This window comes from Equus quagga, chromosome 1 (genome assembly GCF_021613505.1).
Source record: "Equus quagga isolate Etosha38 chromosome 1, UCLA_HA_Equagga_1.0, whole genome shotgun sequence".
Taxonomy (NCBI): domain Eukaryota; kingdom Metazoa; phylum Chordata; class Mammalia; order Perissodactyla; family Equidae; genus Equus; species Equus quagga.
Genome location: NC_060267.1, coordinates 76,155,722 through 76,176,251, shown reverse-complemented (window position 1 = coordinate 76,176,251; position 20,530 = coordinate 76,155,722).

Below are 20,530 nucleotides of genomic sequence, written 5' to 3'. Positions count from 1 at the left end.
TGAAAGTAATTCACTAGAGGAAGGAGAGACTTTTCAACAAACAGTGCTACAACAACTAGATATCAACGTGGAAAAAAAGATGAACTTGACCCTTGCTTCTTGCCGTATACAAACATTAATAGGTCATAAACCTAAGTAAAAAATCCAAAATTATAAAACTTCTAGAAGAAAATATAGGAGAAATTCTTTTTGACCTTGGATTAGGCAAAAATTTCTTATACAGGGCAAAAAAATGCACTAACCATAAAAGAAAAAATTTATAAACTAGACTTCATCAAAATTGACATTTCTGCCCTTTGAGGACACTGGTAAGAAAATTGAAAGGCAACCCACCAACTGGGAGAAAATATTCACGACACAATATTCTGACAAATGACTTGTATCCAGAATGCATAAAGAACACTTTCAACTCAACAATAAGATGACAACCCAATTTTTTAAATATTTGAACAGACACTTCACTAAAGAAGATATACAAATAACCAATAAGCACATAAGATGCTTGACCTCATTTGACATTAGAGAAATGCAAATAGAAATGACAATGAGATGCCAGGACATAGACACCAGAATGGCTAAATTAAAAATTACTGACAATACCAAGTGCTGATGAGGATGTGGAGCAACTGGGACTCTCAGATACCACTGGTGAGGGTGTGAAATGATACTTTGATAACAGGTTGGCAGTTGCTTATGAAGTTAAGCACACGTTCACCATGTGACTGAGCAATTCCACTCCTAAGTATTTTCCCTAAAGAAAAACATACATCCACATAAAGCCTTGTAAGCAAATGTTCATAGTAGCTTAATTCGAAACACTCCAAATTCGGAAATAATCCCAAACATCAATCAACTGGTGGCTGTGTAAACAAACTGTGGTACGTCCATACGATGGGACACTACAACCACAAGAAGCAGAGTCGTGACATACACATGGATGAATTTCAAATACATTACACGGAGTAAAAGAAGCCAGACAGAAAATATTACGCACAGTAGGATCCCATTTCTATGAAACTCTCGAAAAGGCAAATCTAATCTATCGTGACAGGAAGCAGATCGGTGTTGACAGGCCTGGGGTGGCAGGCGTTGACAGGGAGGGGTCAGGACGGAATTCTTGGAGGTGATGAGTGTTCTCTATCTTGATAGAGTTGCGGTTACGTGATGTATACATCTGTCGAAACATACATTGAAATGGATACATTTTATGGCTTGGAAGCCACATCTCAATAAAGTTACTTCTTAAGAGTTCTGGGAAGGAAACATTTGTGGGAGGCACAGAAGACTGAAGCGTTAGCAGCATTTACTCATCATAACTACAGCGTTTAAGGACCGAGATGTGCCAAGTTCCTGCGAAAGTCACTTTGGTTGGAAGACAGACAGATCCTGTTTTCAAGGCGCCTGCAAGAGGTGTTCCTGGGCAGATGGTGCTGTAGAAGTTTCGGTGGAGTCCTACACATGGAAGGTGGTTCCGAAGTCAGCACGCAAGAACGCTGGGCGTAGTTAAAATCATCCTTGAAAATCCTTCATGAGGTGCCATGTTAGAGACCAATACTCTAGAACATCTCAGTACATCCAACACAGACGGCTTCCCCCCAGCATGGATCTGATTGCAGTTTCCTTGGTTGAATGCAAGATGAGACAGCTGGCTTGCTGGGGCCTTGTTACATGTATATATGTACACATACACACACGTGTGCACATATCTAGACATTAGATTCACACTCAGCCTGGAAAGATGCTCAGGCCCCAAGCAACATATAGTAACTGTCCCCTCCAGGGAGAACGGCAGAACCGGGTCTCCATCTTATGCTCCCTCCTGGCCATGCACTCAAGCGGGCGGAAGGGAGGGCAGAACCATGCACAGTATTCAGCAGTTTCGAGTGCTCTCTCAGCCTCGTTCTCTTGCTCTCACTCCCTGAGACCTTTTAGATGCTTGTGGGTAAGATGCATATATCCTGCACTCCATTCAACAAGGAAGGAGGGCCCGGGGAAGAAGAAATGAAGAGAAGCCACCATAGTCCTTGTCCTGGGTGTGCTCACAATCTGGATGCGGGGCAGACACAGAATCATCTCTAACCCAGTGCTAAGTGCTGTGAAGGATGGATGCAAAAAGTTCAGGGATGAACAGAGAGGGGTGTGTGTGTGTGTGTGTGAGAACTTGAAAGGTTGCTTCCAAAACGTATATGGAAATTCAAAGGGACAAGATGCTCTAACGAATGGAAGACTGGCTCTACCAGCTGTCAAGACTTAGTACAGAGCCAGAGTATAGTCCAGTAAAGCCACAGTGAGGGGTGACGTTGGTCCCAGAATGGACACACAGTCCAGCAGAGCAGAATCCAGAAACAGACCCACACGTACATGGACGCTTGACTCATGACTCGTGATGTATGAGGAAAAGACAGTGTTTTCAATAAATGATGCTGAGTCTGTTGGATACCCATATGGAAGAGAAAAAGTAAAACTTGGCCACTGCGCCACAGCATACCCAAAAAAACGAAAATTCCATGTAGATTGCAGACCTAAATATGAAAAGCAACGATAAAGCTTTTAAAAGCTATTATGAACTCGAGGTAGGGAAGATTTCTTAAAAAGCAGTAGGCATAAAGGAAAAGGTTGCATTTATTATGTTAAACTTTTAAATGTCTGATCACAAAAAATGCAATGGGGGCCGGCCCGGTGGTGCAGCGGTTAAGTTTGCACGTTCTGCTTCGGCAGCCCAGAGTTCTGCGGTTCGGATCCTGGGTGTGGACATGGCACCACTTGTCAAGCCATGCTGTGGCAGGTGTCCCACATATAAAGTAGAGGAAGATGGGCACGGATGTTAGCTCAGGGCCAGTCTTCCTCAGCAAAAACAGGAAGATTGGCGGTAGTTAGCTCAGGGCTAATCTTCCTCAAAAACCAAAAAAACAAAAAAAAACAAAAAAACAAGCAATAAGCAGGTGGAAAGAGAAACCTCAGGGTGGGAGAAGATATTTGCAAGATATCTGACAAAGAATTTGTATCCGGAATAAATTCCTATGCTCTATAAGAAAAAGAAAGAACAAAAACCTTGAAAAGACACTTCCTCAAAAATGAAATCCAAATGGCTAATAACAGTCAAGTTTACTGGTAACGAGGGAAAATGCAAAGCAAAATCACAAGATGCAATAACATATCCACTAGATTGGCAAAAATTAAACACCTGGCCATCACAGTGTCAGCAGGGACATGGAGCAATGGGAACTCGCCTTTGGGGCTAAGAGAGTGTAAATTGGAACAAACGCTTAGAAAATAGTTTGGCATTATTTAATAAAACTAATGCAATGTGTATCCTACACCCCAGCAATTCCACTCCTAGCTACTAGCCTAAATTTGAGTGCACACGTGCTCCTGGAGACAAAAAAGAAAGTTGAAAGCAGCACATTTAAAATGCCTGTCAGTGGTAGAATGAATAAATAAATGATGGTACCCAACAGAATACTATACAGCAAAGAAAATGAAGGGCCTACGATTATGCACCCCAATGTGGATGAGCCTCAGCAGCACAATATTGAGCCAAAAAAGCTACCTACACATCAAAATACATGCAGCAGGATTCCATGCACATACATTTCGAAAAACAGGCAAAGTGGAACTCTGTGGTCTAGGAATGCCTATGTAGATAGCAAAACTGTAAAATAAAGCCAGAAAATGATCAAAAAGCAAGGTCATGCCTAACTCTAGCGAGGAGAGAAAGGCTCACCAGGGGTTCTAGTTGTGGAGTAGGTTTTATTTCTTGACCTGGGTGGCAGTGAAGTGGGTATTTGCTTTAAAATTGTTAACCTGGACACGTATTTTGTGCACTGTTCCATATGGATAAAATATTCCAGAATGAAAAAATTCATAAACAAAGTAAGACAAGAAAGAAAGCGACGGGAGATGTACAGACAAGAGAGAGTCTGTGCCTGGAGAAATCAGGGAAGACTTCATGGAAGAGGGGGCTCATTCAGGAGATGTATGCTGAGAGTCCTCCACAGACCAGGCTCCCAGATGACAAAAGTGATCAAACACACACACTCCCTACCCCAAGGGAATTTACATTCCAGGGAGGGAGACAGACAGGAATTAAATAAACGCTTAACTTCCTGATGGCAATAATGACCTTGAGTGTGCCATCCAGGGGCCCTCACTCTGTGTGTGTGAAGTGCCAGCTGAGCTCAGATCTGATGGGTGAGTATGGTTTGCTCAGGAATGGTGGGGGGAGGGTTGAGGGGGGCAACTCCAGTGAAAACCCTCAAGAGGGAGGGAGCTCAGCCCCAAGGTGCTGCTGAAAAGCTCACCATGGCCATGTGTAGAGAACCAGTGAGGAAGTGGCATGAGATGAGTAGCATGGAGAGGGGGGAGGGGATATTTGAACTGGGGCTTTGAAGGGTGGATAGGAGTTCACCAGGCAGAAATGAGAAAAATCCTTGAAGGCTGGGATTTTGTGTCTTGCTCAGCTATGCCTGGCACATAGTTGCTCTTCCTAAATACATGCTGATTTCTCTTGGGAAGTGAAAAGTCAGAGAATAGAAGAAAAATTTAGAGGCTATAAAACTGGAGCCACTGGCCTGGGTCTCAGATAAAGGAGTTGCTGCAGGTTCGGGGCTGGGAGAGGGAGTGGTCCAGTGAAGTCACCGACAGAGGGAGGACGGAACCAGAAAGGGAAACTCCAAGAGTCAAGCCATCTGCTCCTGGAAGCAGCTGACAGCCTGGCTGCCACCCCACCACGAAACTGGCTTGCCCGGCCTCTTCCACACCCCCACCCCAAACCCCAGGGTCTCATGAGGGTGACAGCAGCAGCGCCCGGGGACGCTGGAGCCAGACGCAATCAGGGTGAGCAGCCGCGGCTGCGGTGGAGTCAGGAATCTGGTTGTTAGTGGCGGCTGAGGGAGCCGCGCTGTCTCTCCTGTGTTTACTTGGCTCCATTGAGGGGCTGGAAATTTGATCTCCGTGGGGACCGGGCCCTGGTCAGCTCCTGCTCTGAGTCTCTGACGGAGCCCTGGCCTCTCAGAGCTGCTCAGAGGACGTCCTGTTATCTGGGGAAACTGAGACCACAGAGCAAGCGGAGAAGGGACTTGCCAGACCGTAGACCGAAGGACAGCAGCCCCATTTATGGAGTACCGATGATGTGCCAAGCACTGGGCTAAATGCTCACACATCACACCCCTGCAAGGGAAGTCTCCTTCTAGGTTAAAGGTTGGGGAAACTGAGCTTCAGAGATGGCAAGCCACTTGTCCAAGGTCACACAGAGCTGGAGCTGGGTTGGAGTCCAGATCTGCCCAATTCCAAAGCTGGTACCCTGAACCTCCCCATCATCCTGCCTCCAAGGGCAGCGTTCATTGTGTGGCTGGCATGCTGGAAACCCAGGCCGTCCAGCTAGGGACTCCGTGAAGACCTCCACCCAACGGGCGTCTCCCCTCGGTGACTGATCCTGGAGCTGGGGACATCGGTCCTCAACTAGCCTGACCACCTTCCTGTGGAAAGCTTTGACTTCCTGGTGCCCTCTCTGATCCCACCTTCCCTGAGCCCCTGCAGCCCTGCCTGGGCTTTCCGCTGCCTTGAAGGCCCCTGGACTGGGTCTGCAGACCTGGAGTTTCAGACAGCCCGAATTCCTCCTCTGAACCCGCCACAGAGGGTAAACCACAAGGACGGGGTCTGGCCTGTTGTCCCCAGAGCCCCCACCATGTGGCACTGTGCCCGGCACAGAGAAGGAATGAGAGAGGCTCTGATCTTGGGTGTATGTTGCACATTGGGGGAAGCCAGGTCTGCTGCTGACAGCTGTGTGGCCCTGGGCATGGGGTGCAACCTCTCTGAGCCCACCCCGCCTCCTCCATGAAATAGAGATATTTAATCCTAATTCATGCATTCCATGATCCCATGCACTCAAAAGGCTTAGCACCCAGCGAGGGCTCAATAACTGTGACCTCCTGGATTTGAACCTTGACTTTTTTTGGCTTTTGACAGGTTTTCAGATTCTTTCTTCCAGCAATGTGCTACAAATTCCTGGGGAACAGTGCCCACGGACCCGCTGCCACGATGCTCAGCGCAGCACCAGGAATATGGCCGATCTTAAAAACTCCAGTGTTGGTTTGAAACCTTCCCTTCCTCACACTTCTCCATTTTTGCTCAGCTTCTGTGGCTTTCTCTAAGCCTCGTTAAACCTGTTTACAGCTTCAGGCCGAATTCCTCTCTGCGTAAAGGAACCCAAGTGATTTTTTGCTGGATCCGGTTGAACCAGCGTCTAACCTTCACCCGTCCTGTTGTAATCCCAGCGCGTTTTCTCACACTCGGTCCTGGGGTGATGGGAGCAGCTGTTCTTCCTCTGAGCGGTCACGTGCCCTGAGCAGGAAGAAAGCCCCCACCTCCCCTCCCAACCCAGGAATGTCCCTGGTACCTTTCCTACCGGAAATTTCTGCACCAAATTGCTTTCCTTCTCTTTGATGCAAAAAGAGCCAGTCATTCACCCACCAGGCCTTTTAGGGGAATGTTCCTGAACCTTCCCAGCTTGGGGAATTCCGAGCAGCTCGAGTCAGACATCCAGGACCCTCCCCACCACACAGGAGCCTAGCCCGGGCCCCTTATGGTATAGATGGGGGAAGGTCCCCCAGTAAGTGGGTGGCACAGCAGGTTCCCGACTCGTCGTCTCCTGCTCCCAGGCCACTGGACACACTTGTGGGGCTCTAGGTCCCCCATCTCCTGAGGCAGGGTCCCGTCTGGCCAGCCCCAGAGACAGAAGAGTCAGGCTTTCTGCATAGAGAATGTCAGGGACCCAGTGGTCACCAAGCCTCCAGCTCTCCCTTGTCAACTTCCTCTTGGACTTTTGTGCCCATATCCTGTGTCACCACCTGTGACATTGAGTGCAGACTGCTCCATATGAGGTGATCTCACCAGCAGGGCCAGAGCTCTTGGTGAAGAAAAGAAAGCAGGGTTAATTCAGTGCACACACTGCACCCCCCCAACACACACACACACCACCTCCATGTGTAAGTGGCCTCTTGGTCTGCAGGCTTTCATAACACCCCCTGGCCCTCAAACCTCATGACCCAGGCCTGGAAGCTCACCAGGAATTCCCACAACCCTTCCCAAAGCCTAAATTGAGTCCCAGAGCGGAATCCTAGAGCCAAAAACCATCGGTGCTCCAGCCCGGAGCAGAGAACCCTCTTCCGGTTTGCCCAGTGACAGGGAGCTCATGACCTCTCAAGACATCTCGCCCCACTGTTAGACAACCCTGGAGGCTGCCTGGAGGAGCCGAAAGAGCAGGCCTATGGGGTCAGAGAGACCTGAGTTCCATCCCTGACTCCAGTGCCTGCCAGCTGTGTGGCCTCCAGGAAAGTCGCTTTGCCTCTCTGAGCCTCCATTTCTCTATCGGTACAATGGGGAATAAAAATATTTGCTTTATGGAACTGGCATGAGAATTAAATGAAAAAACATGGAAACCTGACGTCAGCCACAGTGTCCCTGCCTCTGAGACGACGGAGGATGGTGACCATCGATCGCCCTGATCCCCGCTGACATCTACTGAGAAATACGTCATGGACTGTGCTCAGTGCCTTACGTGGATTTTGTTATTTAAACTTCACGAGGACCTCTCAAGTCGCCCCCATTTACAGATGAAGAAGCCGACACTTAGACAGCTGTGTGTAACTTGCCAAGGCCACCCATGGGGAAAGGGCAGGGCTGCCAAGGAGACCCAGGTCACCTGAACCGAGAACCTGCCTGTTTAATGGCCTGATACAGGCAGCTTCAACCTGCTGTCGGTGAGCATTCAATAATCGCCACTCATCGTCAGGGTTATAATTACTGGCTTGCCAAGAGCCCCTCGCTCCCGGCCTAAAGGCCGCTCCAAGATTTCCCCATGAGGGTTTTCGCCTCCCCATGGGCTCCCTGCTTCTCATCTCCACCTTCTGCGCGTTAATTCTGTGTGGGTCCTTCCACAGCCCCGGGAGCACCGTCTCAGCTCCCTCGCGCATCTACTGAGAGGCGGCACTCCGGCCGTGCTCAGGTACCAGGAGAAACCCACTGCCCCAGGCCTGGGGGTGCGCCCTGCATTTCACTGAAGATGGAATGCGGACAAATGTTTGCTCGGCAGAACTCAAATTCACTTGGAACATTCACATCCTTGCTTTTAAGCATCCTTTTCTCTCCCACCTCACACCTCCCAGGGCCCCTGCCTCCCAGGGCCCAGCGCTCCCCTCCTCCCCACCCCATCCCTCCTCTGTCTGCCCCCAGCTCCAGCCCGTCAGGGGTAGGAATTCTTCTGCCTCCAGCCCTTAATCCCAAACGCTCCCACAGTCACGTCCATCAGGGGCCCTCCGATTAGCTAGAGCCACCCTCTTACAGGGCGAGAACTTGAGGGATTTCTTCGTTCCTTGGTACCGCGCCTGATCCTTGGCAGACTCGGTGATGACAACCACAACAGCACAAGGAAATTCTTCCTCCGATTAAGCAGCAACGAGCTTTTTTCCCAATAATGATCCTAAAATAGCAGAAGTCTCAGACCTTGGACATGATCTCACCGGGAATTTCTCAATGAGGCGCAAACTGGCCCTCGCCGTATGGGTCCGTCGTGTGCCTTGCAGGACATTTAGAATCCCGGCTTTGCGGCACTGTATGCCAACAGCAGCCCGTGTCCATCACTGTGACAGGCTAACACGCTCCCCCGACATTCCCAAAGCCCCCCATCTCTCTCTCACACACACACACTGGGTGGAGAACCGCTCCTCGCATTTTATATGAAAGGTAAGAGAAAATGCCACCCCGAAATAGGCCCCTTGGTACCTTCATCATTTTGCGCTGTAGGCACGTGAAAAACAGCAAGTGTAGAAAGAGGCTTTCTCTGAATTCCCCATATCTGCCTAAAGACAGCGTCTCCAAAAGGAACTCAATTGTCATCAGCCCCCTCCCCAGGAGTGACATCGACAAGGGGGCACTGACTCCAGACGCGGGAGAGGATGCCACACTCAGATGCACTTTGTCACCAACTGTCACACCTCCCATCTATTCTTCTAAGAGCCCATTCATCTTTCCTACAGATCATTTCCTCTCCCCTAAGAGACCCCATCCCCCTTCCCCTTTCCTTATTAAACAGTGTTTAAGCCTGAATCCTGAGCACCACCTCCAGGAGTGACCCTTCCTGGGGAGCACCCGTGTATCCAGGACGCACACCTGTTCATAAACTTCTGTGTGTTTTTCTCTTGTTAATCTGCCTTGTATTCCAGGGGTCTCAGCTAAGAACTCAGAAGGTTAGAGGGAAAATTATTTTTCCTCCCCTACGTTCACATGGACTCACAAGGCCCAGAGAGGCAGACAGTGCTGCCTGAGATCACACAGCAAGTGAGGTTGGAGCACAAGCCTCCTGCCTCCAGGTGGAGGGCCTGGCCTCAGGGAGCTGCCCCTTCACTGGCCCCTCACTGCCCCACTGCAGAGGCTGGGGCTGTTCTGGCCCCAGGCTGGGAGCCCAGGACAATGTCCCTCATTTCCGCCGCCCCAGATCTTTGCAAACCCAATTCCTGGTCCTCCTGGAAGGGCCAGCAGGGTGCCTGGCAGACACCAGCAGGGAAAACCTCAGCCTCTCACATTTTAAGGATTCCGCCTGGTTCCCAGCAAACCAGAAACATCTACGACGTCAAGTGAGGTTAGCGGGGAGCGCTGCCTGAGAAAGGCTGAGCCAGCCAGACCTCGCCCTGGCGGCTCTCCGGAGGGGCAGCAAGCTGCCCAGAGCCTGGACCCCTCCAGCCCGGCCGCTGGGGGGATTCCTGCCGTCAGCTGCCCAGAGATGGAGGGCAGGGGACAAGAGGGCGCATTTCCAAAATCCAAAAGCCAAATATGCCAGCACACCATGCTTTCCAGATGTGAGGACCCCCCAGGCTGAACACATAGCTCCAGTCCCACCCAGAGACACAGCGTCTGGGGAGTGGGGCCAAGTGTGGGCCCGAGAAGGGCGTGACCTTCACTGCACCTCCTACTGTGCACAGAGCACCTCTGCTCACCTCTCTGAATGCGTCCTTGTGGCAACCCTGCAAAGTAAGCCACCGCATCCCCATTTCACAGATGAGGAGATAGAGACTCAGAGGTGGGCCCGCCCAGGCAGTATGACACGAAGGCCTGCAGACCTGCTGCTTACTAGCTATGTGACAGAAGACCTTCCTTCTAGCTGCTCTGGGCCTCAGTTTCTCCTTTGGGATCATTGGGAAAGTAATGCCTGCCTCTAGGATTGTTCTGAGGCTAAATGAGACACATGCTTGTTGCAGAAGCCCAATGCCTGGCTCACAGTGGCTCCTGAAAATAAAGCTATCAGAACCAACAGGCTGAACAAGCCGGACTCGTGATGTAATTAAAAACACAACTTGATTTTTGTGTCTATCTTCTTCTTCTTCTTCTTTTTTGGTGAAGAAGATTGGCCCTGAGCTAACAGCTATTGCCAATTTTCCTCTTTTTGCTTGAGGAAGATTGCCCTTGAGATAACATCTATGCCCATCTTCCTCTACTTTATATGTGGGATGCTGCCACAGTATGGCTTGATGAGCAGTGTGTAGGTCCATGCCCAGGATCTGAACCTGCAAACCCCAGGCTGCTGCAGCAAAATGCATGAACTTAACCACGACGTCACTGGGCCAGCCCCTCACTATCTTTGTAAAGTGCAGTTCACGGGGCGACTCTGGGGAGGGGCAACTTTCCTGCTCAGTCCTAGGTAAGGACAGTCCCTCTAAGACAATCATGAGAATGCTCAGATTTGTGCAGAATTTTCTGGTCCAGAAATAGGGACAGCATCCAGATTCTTCTCTCCCCTCCACCACCACACCCCCGAGTCCAGGCTGAGGTTTCAGCCCAGCCAGGGTCTGAGCAGGAGCGAAGGAAGAGAGCCATGGGAGGGACCGGAAGTTCTCACCTGGCTGGTTCTGTAGTGAGCTGGCTAGATGCCTTCCGAGCCTGTAACTATCTTTCCTGAGGGCAGGTCCATGGGGGTATCTGAGGCTCCCAGTTGGCTCTCCCTCTGCCCTCCCACACAGAGCCCTCCCCCCATGAAGACCCCTCCCTCTTCCAGAACATTCTCTTGGGCACGTATTAGAAGGGCTGCAGGTCAGCTCTCCTGGCCCACATGGGCCTCAGGAAACACCCTCAGGTATGAGGGTCACCTTCTCTCTTCCCTGACAGAGGCCACTTGAGCTTTCTCCAGTCCCCAGTGTCCCCCAGCTTCAGGGATCACATGTCAAGCTCTCCCCAGGTGGTTCGTTAAGTGAAGGAGGTGGCAGCCCCCTCACACCCCAGGTCCCCCTCATGCCCCAGCCCCCACAATGAAAGCTTTCCTCAAAGAAATTTCTCACAGTCTTCTCTTCCTTTCGCTTTTCTCTGCGTTCTATGCATATTCAAGGGCCACGGCATTCTCTGCCATTTTCTCTCAAATTCCACATTAAGTGACCTAGCTCGGCCCACCCGGCTTGTCAGCTGTTGTCCAAGCAGGCGGGAAGAGAGCCGTTTCAGCGTCCCTTCCTCGAGGACTGTGACCGGCTGGCGGGGGGGAGGGGCAAGGACCGGAGAGGACCTGGCCTTGTGGAGAGGGAAGTATTTTCTTTTAGGCAGCTGCTAGGATTTTTAAATCCTGTTTTAAATCAATAAAGGGATATATATTCATTATAGAAAATTCAAACAAGTATAAAGAACAGTAACAAAAATTACCCATAATTCCACCCGCAGAGATGGATACTATCGAAATATACGGTCTTGTTTTCTGTCCCCATAGATGGCAGGATAATTTATAAAGATCATGTGTGTCTCTGCTCCCCCACCCTCACCCCTACCCCCACCCTCTCTCTGTCTCGCTAACACTTTTTAGAAATTTCGGTATTTACAGATTATAGCACATACTGTAGCTGGATTACAGACCCTGTGTTTTCCCTTTAATACATCACGAGAACTCTCTTCTGTCACAGAATACACTTCTAGTTAATTTTTTGTGATATAATTCACGTAACGTAAAATCCACCATTTTAAAGTGTTACCATTCAGTAGTTTTTAGTATATTTGCTATGTGGGACAGCTATCACCACTATCTACTTCCAGAACATTCCTGTCCTCCCCAAAAGAAACTAGTCCCTATTAGCAATTAGTCCCAGTTCTCACCTCCCTCTATATCCTGACACCACTAATCTCCATGCTATCTGTGGATTTGCCGTTCTGGACAGGTCATCGAAATGGAATGGGGTCTGGCTTCGTTCACTTAGCATGACGTTTTCAAGGTTCATCCATGTTGTACAGTATACCAGTAATTCCTTTCTATGGCCAAACGATCTTCTATTGTATGGCTATACCATATTTGGTTTATCCATCCATTAGTCAATCAACATTTGGGTTGTTTCCCCTTTTCGGAGATTATGAATAACGCTGCTATGAGCATTCATACACAATTTTTCGTGCGGACAAATGTTTTCCTTTCTCTCAGCTCTATACCTAGGAGTGGAATTGCTGGGTCGTGTGGTAATTCTATGTTTAGCTTTTCGAGGAGCTGCCAGACTGTTTTTCACAGTGACCACACCACTTTACGTTCCCATCAAAAATGGATGAAGATTCCAATTTTTCCACATCCTCACCAAGACTGGTAATTTTCCTTTTTTTTTTTTTTTAATTATAGCCATCCTGGTGAGACACCAAAGTGGTATCTCATTGCGGTTTTGATTTGCATTTCCCTAATGACTAATGATGTTGGGGATGAATATGCTTTTCAATTGTGATTTCAGTGGCCACATAAGCTCCATGGCAGATAGCTATGATGTATTTTTAAGTTGGTTATTGTTGAACACGGTCATGCACCTCATAATGACGTTTTGGTCAATGATGGACCGCGGATATGACAGTGGTCCCGTAAGATTAGTGTCATACAGCCTAGGTGTGTAGTGGCTGCACCATCTAGGTTTAAGTACACTCTATGATGTTCACACAATGACAAACTTGCCTAACAATGCATTTCGCAGAACGTAGCCCCGTGGTTAAGAGATGCGTGACCGTATTCAGGTTGTTTCTCTTTTTCTAATTCACTCATACACATAAGCCTTTGTATATTGTACTTATCTCTGATTCAACCTCATTTATTCGTTCAACAGCTATCTATTAAGCCAGGCCTATGCTATTGCCCAGTGCTGAACAAAACAGATTTGATCCCTGCCTTCCTGGAGCAAGAAGATTAGTGATTTAGTAAACAATCACGCAAAGAAGTCTATCGTTAGAAAGGCTGACGAGTACTATTAAGGAGAACACAGGGGTGCTCGTCAGAGGAGCATGGTATTCAGAGTGGGAGGCCAGGCAAGGCCTGAGGAGGGGGAGTCAGCCAGGAGTAGGGTGGAGGGAGGGAACAGCATTCCAGAAGGAAGGAACAGCATGGACAAAGCCCTTGAGATGGGAAAAGGCTTTGCCTCTTTCGGGACCTAACTGAGACGTGAGTGACTGGGTGGACACGAGGCAAGAGGGAAACAGGAGTGAAGCAGAGGGGATGGAAGTGGAGGGAAGATGGACTGCACTGATTTATGGCCAGCTGCGGGATGGCTAACACGTAGACGGTTGTTTCCTTTCCAACATGTCATTTAAAATAGTGAAGGAGAGATGAGGAGGAGGAAGGAGTGGCGGAGAGAGGACTTCTGAAGACAGCACATCTAAGTGAATGGATTCTTGCCCTCTGTGTCCCTACCCCAGCCAGGCAGGGTAACTGCCAGTTGCCCAGGCACTTGTCACCTGCCACGTCCATGCCCAACCAACATGGGCCACCACACATGACGCCACATGATCCTCAGCCCCCACCCCCCCGGCCAGGGCTGCCTGGACCAAAGTGGGTGTTTGACCTAAGAGCCGCCGATGGAAATTGTCTACACCTGAGAAGTAGCCTGGTATGGCCGCTTCTCATACCAAGAGAAGAAGAATATTCTTCTTATTAAATAAAATAATAAATATTATTCATTTAGAATAATAAGTAAATATTCATTTATTAAATTAAAAATATTTTTGTTAAAAATTAAAAATAATAAATAAAAACATAAATATTTGGTCTTCATCCCTGGTTCTGGGCACAGAGGTCCTAAATTTCTTGGAATTTATTGTCTTTTGTCTGTTAATAAGACGACTCCTGGGGAGCCCTAGCTGGGTCAGGATGGGGGCTTGGTTGTCCCCACCCCTGCTCCAGCCTCCTGGGAGGGGAGAGAGGCTGGAGATAGAACTCAATCACCAGTGGCCAAGGACTGGATCTATCGTGTCTACAGATGGAAACTTCCATAAAAACCTCTCAACAACAGGGTTTGCAGAGCTTCTGAGCCGGTGAACACATGGACTTGCTGGGAGGTGGCATGCGTGGAGAGGGCATGGAAATTCTGTGCAAGCCCCCAGTGGCCCCCTATTTCGTCCCAGGCGTCTCTTCCATTTGGCTGCTTGCTCCTGAGTTGCATCCTTTATAATAAACCCATAATAGTAAGCAAAGCGTGTTCTTGAGTTTTGTGAGTTGTTCTAGATGGAACCCCAAGAGGGGACTGTGGGACCCTGCAGATTCATAGCCAGTTGGTCAGGAGTACAGGTGCCGGACTTGCGACCGGCACCTGAAGTGGAGACAGACTTGCAGGACTGAGCCCTAACCCTAACACCAAGAGCCTCGGCCGAGCTCCAGAGGCGTTCTGCCTTCCTCATTTCCTCCTGTACCCTGCTGGCTGGAAGTCACCTGGTCGCGTCTCTGCTCCGTCACACGGCTCATGTGCCAGGCACGTGAGCCTTGGTCTGGCTCAAGAATCCCCAGCCCCACTTTGCAGAGCGGGCCCTTGGAAGTAGGGGAAAGCTCTGTGCAAAGGCATTGAAAATCCTCAGCCTGAGCCCATGGGGCAGCTACTAAGAACAGGGGTGCTGGGAGGGCGGAGGGGAGGTGTGGGTGCACCTCAGTTCCAGGAGCCACAAAGCCCAGATCTGACCCTGAATTGCTGTGGAACCCTGAACCAATCTGTGCCCTCTCTGGGCCTCAGTTTCCCCATCTGTAAAAAGAGGCGATTCCTAGGACCCATCGCAGTGTGAATATTTGGTGAATCCGTGACATGAGAGGCAAAACTCATCCTAAAAAACAAAATCTGGAATCTTAAAAATCTAATAAGCCAACAAATCTTGTCCCCATTTGTTTAAGAAACACAACCTCAAAAATTTAAGGTCAATGCGCTTTTGTTTTCAGAATCTGAAATGAAAAACTGCACAAGATCACGATATTTGAAGCGTACTGGGCTCTGAGGGCTGGCGGGAGGAGAGGGGCCAGATCTGCTGGTGAATGTCCCTCTCTGTCCCAGAAGAGAGCCCCCGTTTAAGTCCCTCAACCTTCTAGAATGTCACAAGAGTCTGAGATTCAAAAAGTGCTCCAGATTTTAAGATTCCAATGGTTCTAAAATTTCCGAGATTTCTAAAGATTCTGAAAGCTCTTAAGTTTCCAAGATTCTCGAAGTTGCAAAGGCCTCAGCTCCCCACATTCTCGCAGCCCCCCAAACCCCACTTTGGGCCCACGTGGAATCTAGCTGGAGGCACTTGAAAGGAGCAGGGCCACCATCTTTATCTCCTGCCGTTTCTCTGGCCAGGGGCAGCAGCCATCCCCTTGGGACGTGGCTATCCCTGAGGGTCAGGGGAAAGGAGGGGCAGTGTTTTCTGAGTCCAGAGTGGTCCCCGTGACAAGGAGCCTGGGAGGCCCCTGAGTGGACGGAGTAAGTTGGACATCCGTGCCCCTTGCGCCCCCACTGTTCTCCATGCCCCTCTGAGCCCCTAATCCTTCTCTAGGAAGGGACAGTGTTGGTGGGCACCCTGGGCTGAAAGTCCTGCCTCCTCATTGATTCCCAAGTTCTCTGTCCCCAGCGAGCTCACAGTCTAGTGGGGACAGACGATCAGGCAGTAAGGAGCCTGGAAGGGACTTTAGCAAGGCAGTGGCATGGCCAGCCTTGATCCCTTTTCAGGGGCCTGAGCTCCCGCCCTGTCCCTTTCTGCCTCCCCACCTGCCGGCCGCACCCAGGTCACGTCCCACGGATGTGAATCCTTGGCTCCTGCCTCAGGTGGAGGAATCTTAGAGGATCCACTCGGCGACAGGCTGGTGGCCCCCTGAGACCGCTGCCCACCTCGGCTTCCTGCTGGCTTGGACCTGCTGCTTTGTCTACCTACCCTAGGCCCAGTGCTTCACCTTGCGCCCCATCGGAGCTCTGGTCCTGCCGCTGCCTGAGCTGGACCCTCCTTCCAATCCCTGCTCCTCATGAGAGGACCACACCTCTGGGCCTCAGGGAGAGAAGCAAGACTGCTCAGGCCAGCGTCAGACCCCAGGCCGAATCCCACCCCCAGGGGCTATCACACACAGGAGGTGGACAGAAGAGATCTGGGGAGGGGGCACAGATCCAGAGCCCAGAACTCTGTGAACTCTGGAAACTTCCTCTTCCTCCACACAAAGGGAGATTTTCATTCTTACCCCACAAAGTTGTAGGGGACTTGCGCTCCTTACACGCTGAAGGACCCATCAGTGTACTCCATCTCACCCCCAGCCCTCCCCACCCATCTCCCCAACACTGAGCGAGTCTCCCCAAAGCAGGGGCACGGAAGGGGCGGTGCCGAGGCCCAGGGGTGGAGAGCCCAAGCCTGGGTTTTAACACAAACACTAATTGTGGGTCCCGAATGGCCCTCCCTGGCTCCATTCATGAAAGTGATATTTTTAGCCCAGGACGGGCCGCCCGCGGTCACAGTGGGGGTGGCCAGGCCATGTGTCACGTCTGAGTGATCATGGACTCACTCTGCCCAGGAAACAGGCCCACAGGGACCAGCTGCTGGATCCCAGGGCTGCCGCCGCATCTGGGAGGAGGAGGATGCTCAGAAGGACTGGAAGCCTAAACCTTCTCACCTGCAAGGGGTCCGCAGGGCGTGGGGGATGGAAGCAGTAATTGACTCACATGGGGCATTTACTGGTGCCAGGCACTGTACGGACTTTCCATGTGTGAACGTATTTCACCCTTCCCATGGGCTAGAGACTATTATTATTCCCATTTTATGGATGAGGAAACTGAGGCTGCAGCCATTAATTTAACCTACTCGAGCCCACATGGTGGTAGCAGGTGGCGCAGGGGGATTTGAAGCCAGGCAGCCGAGCTCCAGAGCCCATGCACTTACTGTCTGGTCCCTTGGAATCCGGACCATGGGTGGACAGTCAGCGGCTGCCACTAGGTCCTCCCACCTCGGGCTCTAGTGCCCACCCTGCTCTCCGCCCACAGAGTGTTCCGGGATCGCGGGAAATATCCAGTTCAACCCTCCGATGGAGGTGAGGAAAGTGAGGCCCAGAAAGGAGTCTGAGGTCCTGGAGCCAGTTGGCTCTGATCCCTAGGCCAGGACTCTTCCCACTGAATGATTCCGTGGGACATGTTCATCTTGGACCTGCCCACCTTCTCAGCCTGTCCCTGGTTCCAGAACTCAGCACCTGTGCTCTTTAGGCAAAGGAGCCTGGGCTCTGGAAGCAGAGTTGAGACCTGTTCCTGACTTGCTGTGTAATCTTGAGCAAGTCGCTTCACCTCTCTGAGTCTCAGTTTCCTCCCTTGTAAAATGGGAGTGATTGGGTTATCTTCAGAAGGCTGTGTGGTGCATATAAATTGCCTGGGGATTCAATAAATGTGGATTTCCTTATCTTGGGCTTTTCAAACCATTAGTTAATGCCTCCTGGGAATAAGACATACAGCGTTCACCTGCGCAGGGCTACTTCTGGAAATGGAAGATGGTGGAATTGTAGACACTGTGCCCAGCTGCTGGGGAGACTCTTGGAGTAAATCACGCCATGCCAGCATCTGCATGGTCCTCAGATTCCCAGCAGAAGAGATTGTGGCAGAAGAGAGAGAGGAGACATGGCCTGTTCATCCTCTGAGCCAGTGCCCCGGGAAGGACAGCAGAACAAACATGGCAGAGTTCAGGGCCAACTTAACCACAGCCCTTCTGGGTGACGCTGGGTCTGTCTCTGCCCCTCCCAGGGGCTCAGTCTCCCGAATGCAGAGAGAGGCCAGGGCTCCTTCAGGGCTCTTCCTGCCCTGAGTTTTCGCGACTTAACCCTCCCTAAGGGGCTTGGGACCCTTGTATCTTCCCCAACACCACACACACACACACACACACACACACACACACACACACACACTCTGCACCCCCTGCCTGCATCTCTGCTCAGGGAAGGCCCAGAGCCTTGTTTCTGGGCTCACCCATGACCTGCGAGGGCAGCTCCCCATAGCCTGCAAGGTGAGCTCCCCACAGGTGACCATTTCCTGTTCTGAACCCCAGTTGCAAATTTCCTGCCCAGAGAATCTGATTGGCCCACGTGAGATCAGACGGTCAGTAAGCTGGGTGGTGTATCTCGGGCTAGGGGTGGAGCAGCTTCTCCAAGAACAGGGTGTGGATGAGGAGGAAATGAAGGCGTCTCTAACTCAGAAACAAAAGGAATCCACCTGGAATGTAAATTAGTCACATGGAAAAATTTATCTATACAAATTCCTCATTGATCCGGAAAGCTATCAGAGGCAGCTGGAACTGGGCTTAAAATTAGAAAGAAAAAAATTAGAAAGAAAGAAAAAAATGCCTACTCCCAGCTGCCAGACTAAAAGTCAAAAACCCATGCCCTTAACTCATTGATATTCTTCTCATTCGTTGCTTATAAACTCTTAGAATACAAACAATTCTAACACATGTGGGTTATTGGTTTTCCACTAGAGGGTGTTGTCACGATGGTGGGAAGAAGTAACTGCTAAGGAAGAAATATTTTAAAATATAAAAATAAAAGCAAAACTGTTAAAAGCAAATACAAGGATTTAGCATCTTGGGGGGCATTTAGTGCCCCGGGACAGTGACCCCACAGTTTAGGATGCTTTCAGAAGCATGATGCATACAACAGTTGAAGCCCACAGTGACAGCCCCTGGGCATCAAGAATGAGGAAAATTATATTCCCTGACCTCTATTTAGGACAGTATAAATAGGTAACACACTGTGAAAGACTTTCATTTAATATAAAAGGAAAGAAAAAACATTTTTAGTTTTTCACAGAAGAATAGACCTCATCTGGAAAATGCATTCTTGTGGAATAATGCAGTTATAAATGATGTATGATTATACAAGGGTTTACAAGCCAATCCAACAAAAATAATAAATGGCACAATTTTGAAACCAAACTCTGTAACTAGTGGCTAGAGTTTCATCGGTGCAGAAATAAAGTGCTTTAACAGTGACTTCAGTTGGACTGAGGACCTCAGGGACCCTGCCAAGAGCTTGAAAGCAGATAATTTCCAGGAGAGATGCCCAGTCTCAACCCACTACATAATTTTATCCTCTTGCCTCGGGCGAGACCCTCACACTTGGTTATGATGGAGAAAAGAAGACCCTGCAGGACACTTGTATATTCAAACTTGAGGCCTGAGGGAAGATTCAGGGTCCTTGGGGCAATGGGTCCCCAAAGTTAAGGGCATTGAAATCACGTGGAAGCTCATAAAAACTCAAGGACTTCTTGGGGAGGAATCAGGAATATGCATTTTAAACCCATTCCTTAAGTGATTCTGATGCGTGCGGTCCACGGACCACATATTAGGAAACGCTGCTCCTCCCACTCCACAGATGGGGAAATTGAGGCCCACAGAAGAGAAGAGCAATGGCTTGAAGTCACATAGCGAGTCAGAGCTGAGCTGGCTTCTGGCCTGGTCAGGGCTTCTTTCCACCAAATTCCACCGGCCCACGGACTGCCTCCCCAGGGCTGCTGACATTGCAGGGAAACTTGTAACAGGAAAGGAAATGTCAGCTGTGCCTGTTCCGATGTTCGAGCACCCATCGTGACTCCAGGTCCTGCCAGACGCAGCCCTCAGAGCTTGGGCAGCCAAGCTCCATGAGCCTGGTTTTTCCAGATGGAATTGGGGATGGGATTACAAAAGCCAGCATTTATTTTTATTTCCCCAAGAAAATAAATCGCCAGTTTTGCTCCAAGAAAAGTAGTCAGAGGAAGCAGTGTTCCTGGCCCGGAGGAGGTCCTGGGCTCTTGCCAGCCCCTCGCAGCCCCCTCAGGGCTGCCTTAACATCCTGAAGGTGTCTGACACGGAGTCAGGTCCTCAGGCCCAGAGTGTCTTTTGGGCTTTGAACTCTCTCCTGCCAACAGCGGTGGCTAAAGGGCTACAGAGTGGACAGTTACTTTCTTCCTGGGGACAAAAGGAATTTTTCCCAGCCTCTCCTATTGCCCCCGCCCAAAAAGACATCTAAATGGGGGTGGTGGAATACGTGAGTGCTGCCAGGTTCCACGGCTATGGCAGAGGTTCTCAAGAGGGAACAATTTTGCTCTCTCCTGGGGTGGGAGGGGACACCTGGCAATAGATGCGTTTTTGGCTGTCACAAGCCAGAGGAGGTGCTACAGGTATCTAGCGGGTGAGGTCAGGGATGCTGCTAAACATCCTACAATGCACAGGACAGGCCCCCATGACAGAGCCTCCCTTGCCCCAAATGTCAATAGCGCTGAGCTAGGGAGACCCTGTACTATGGACAAGTCAC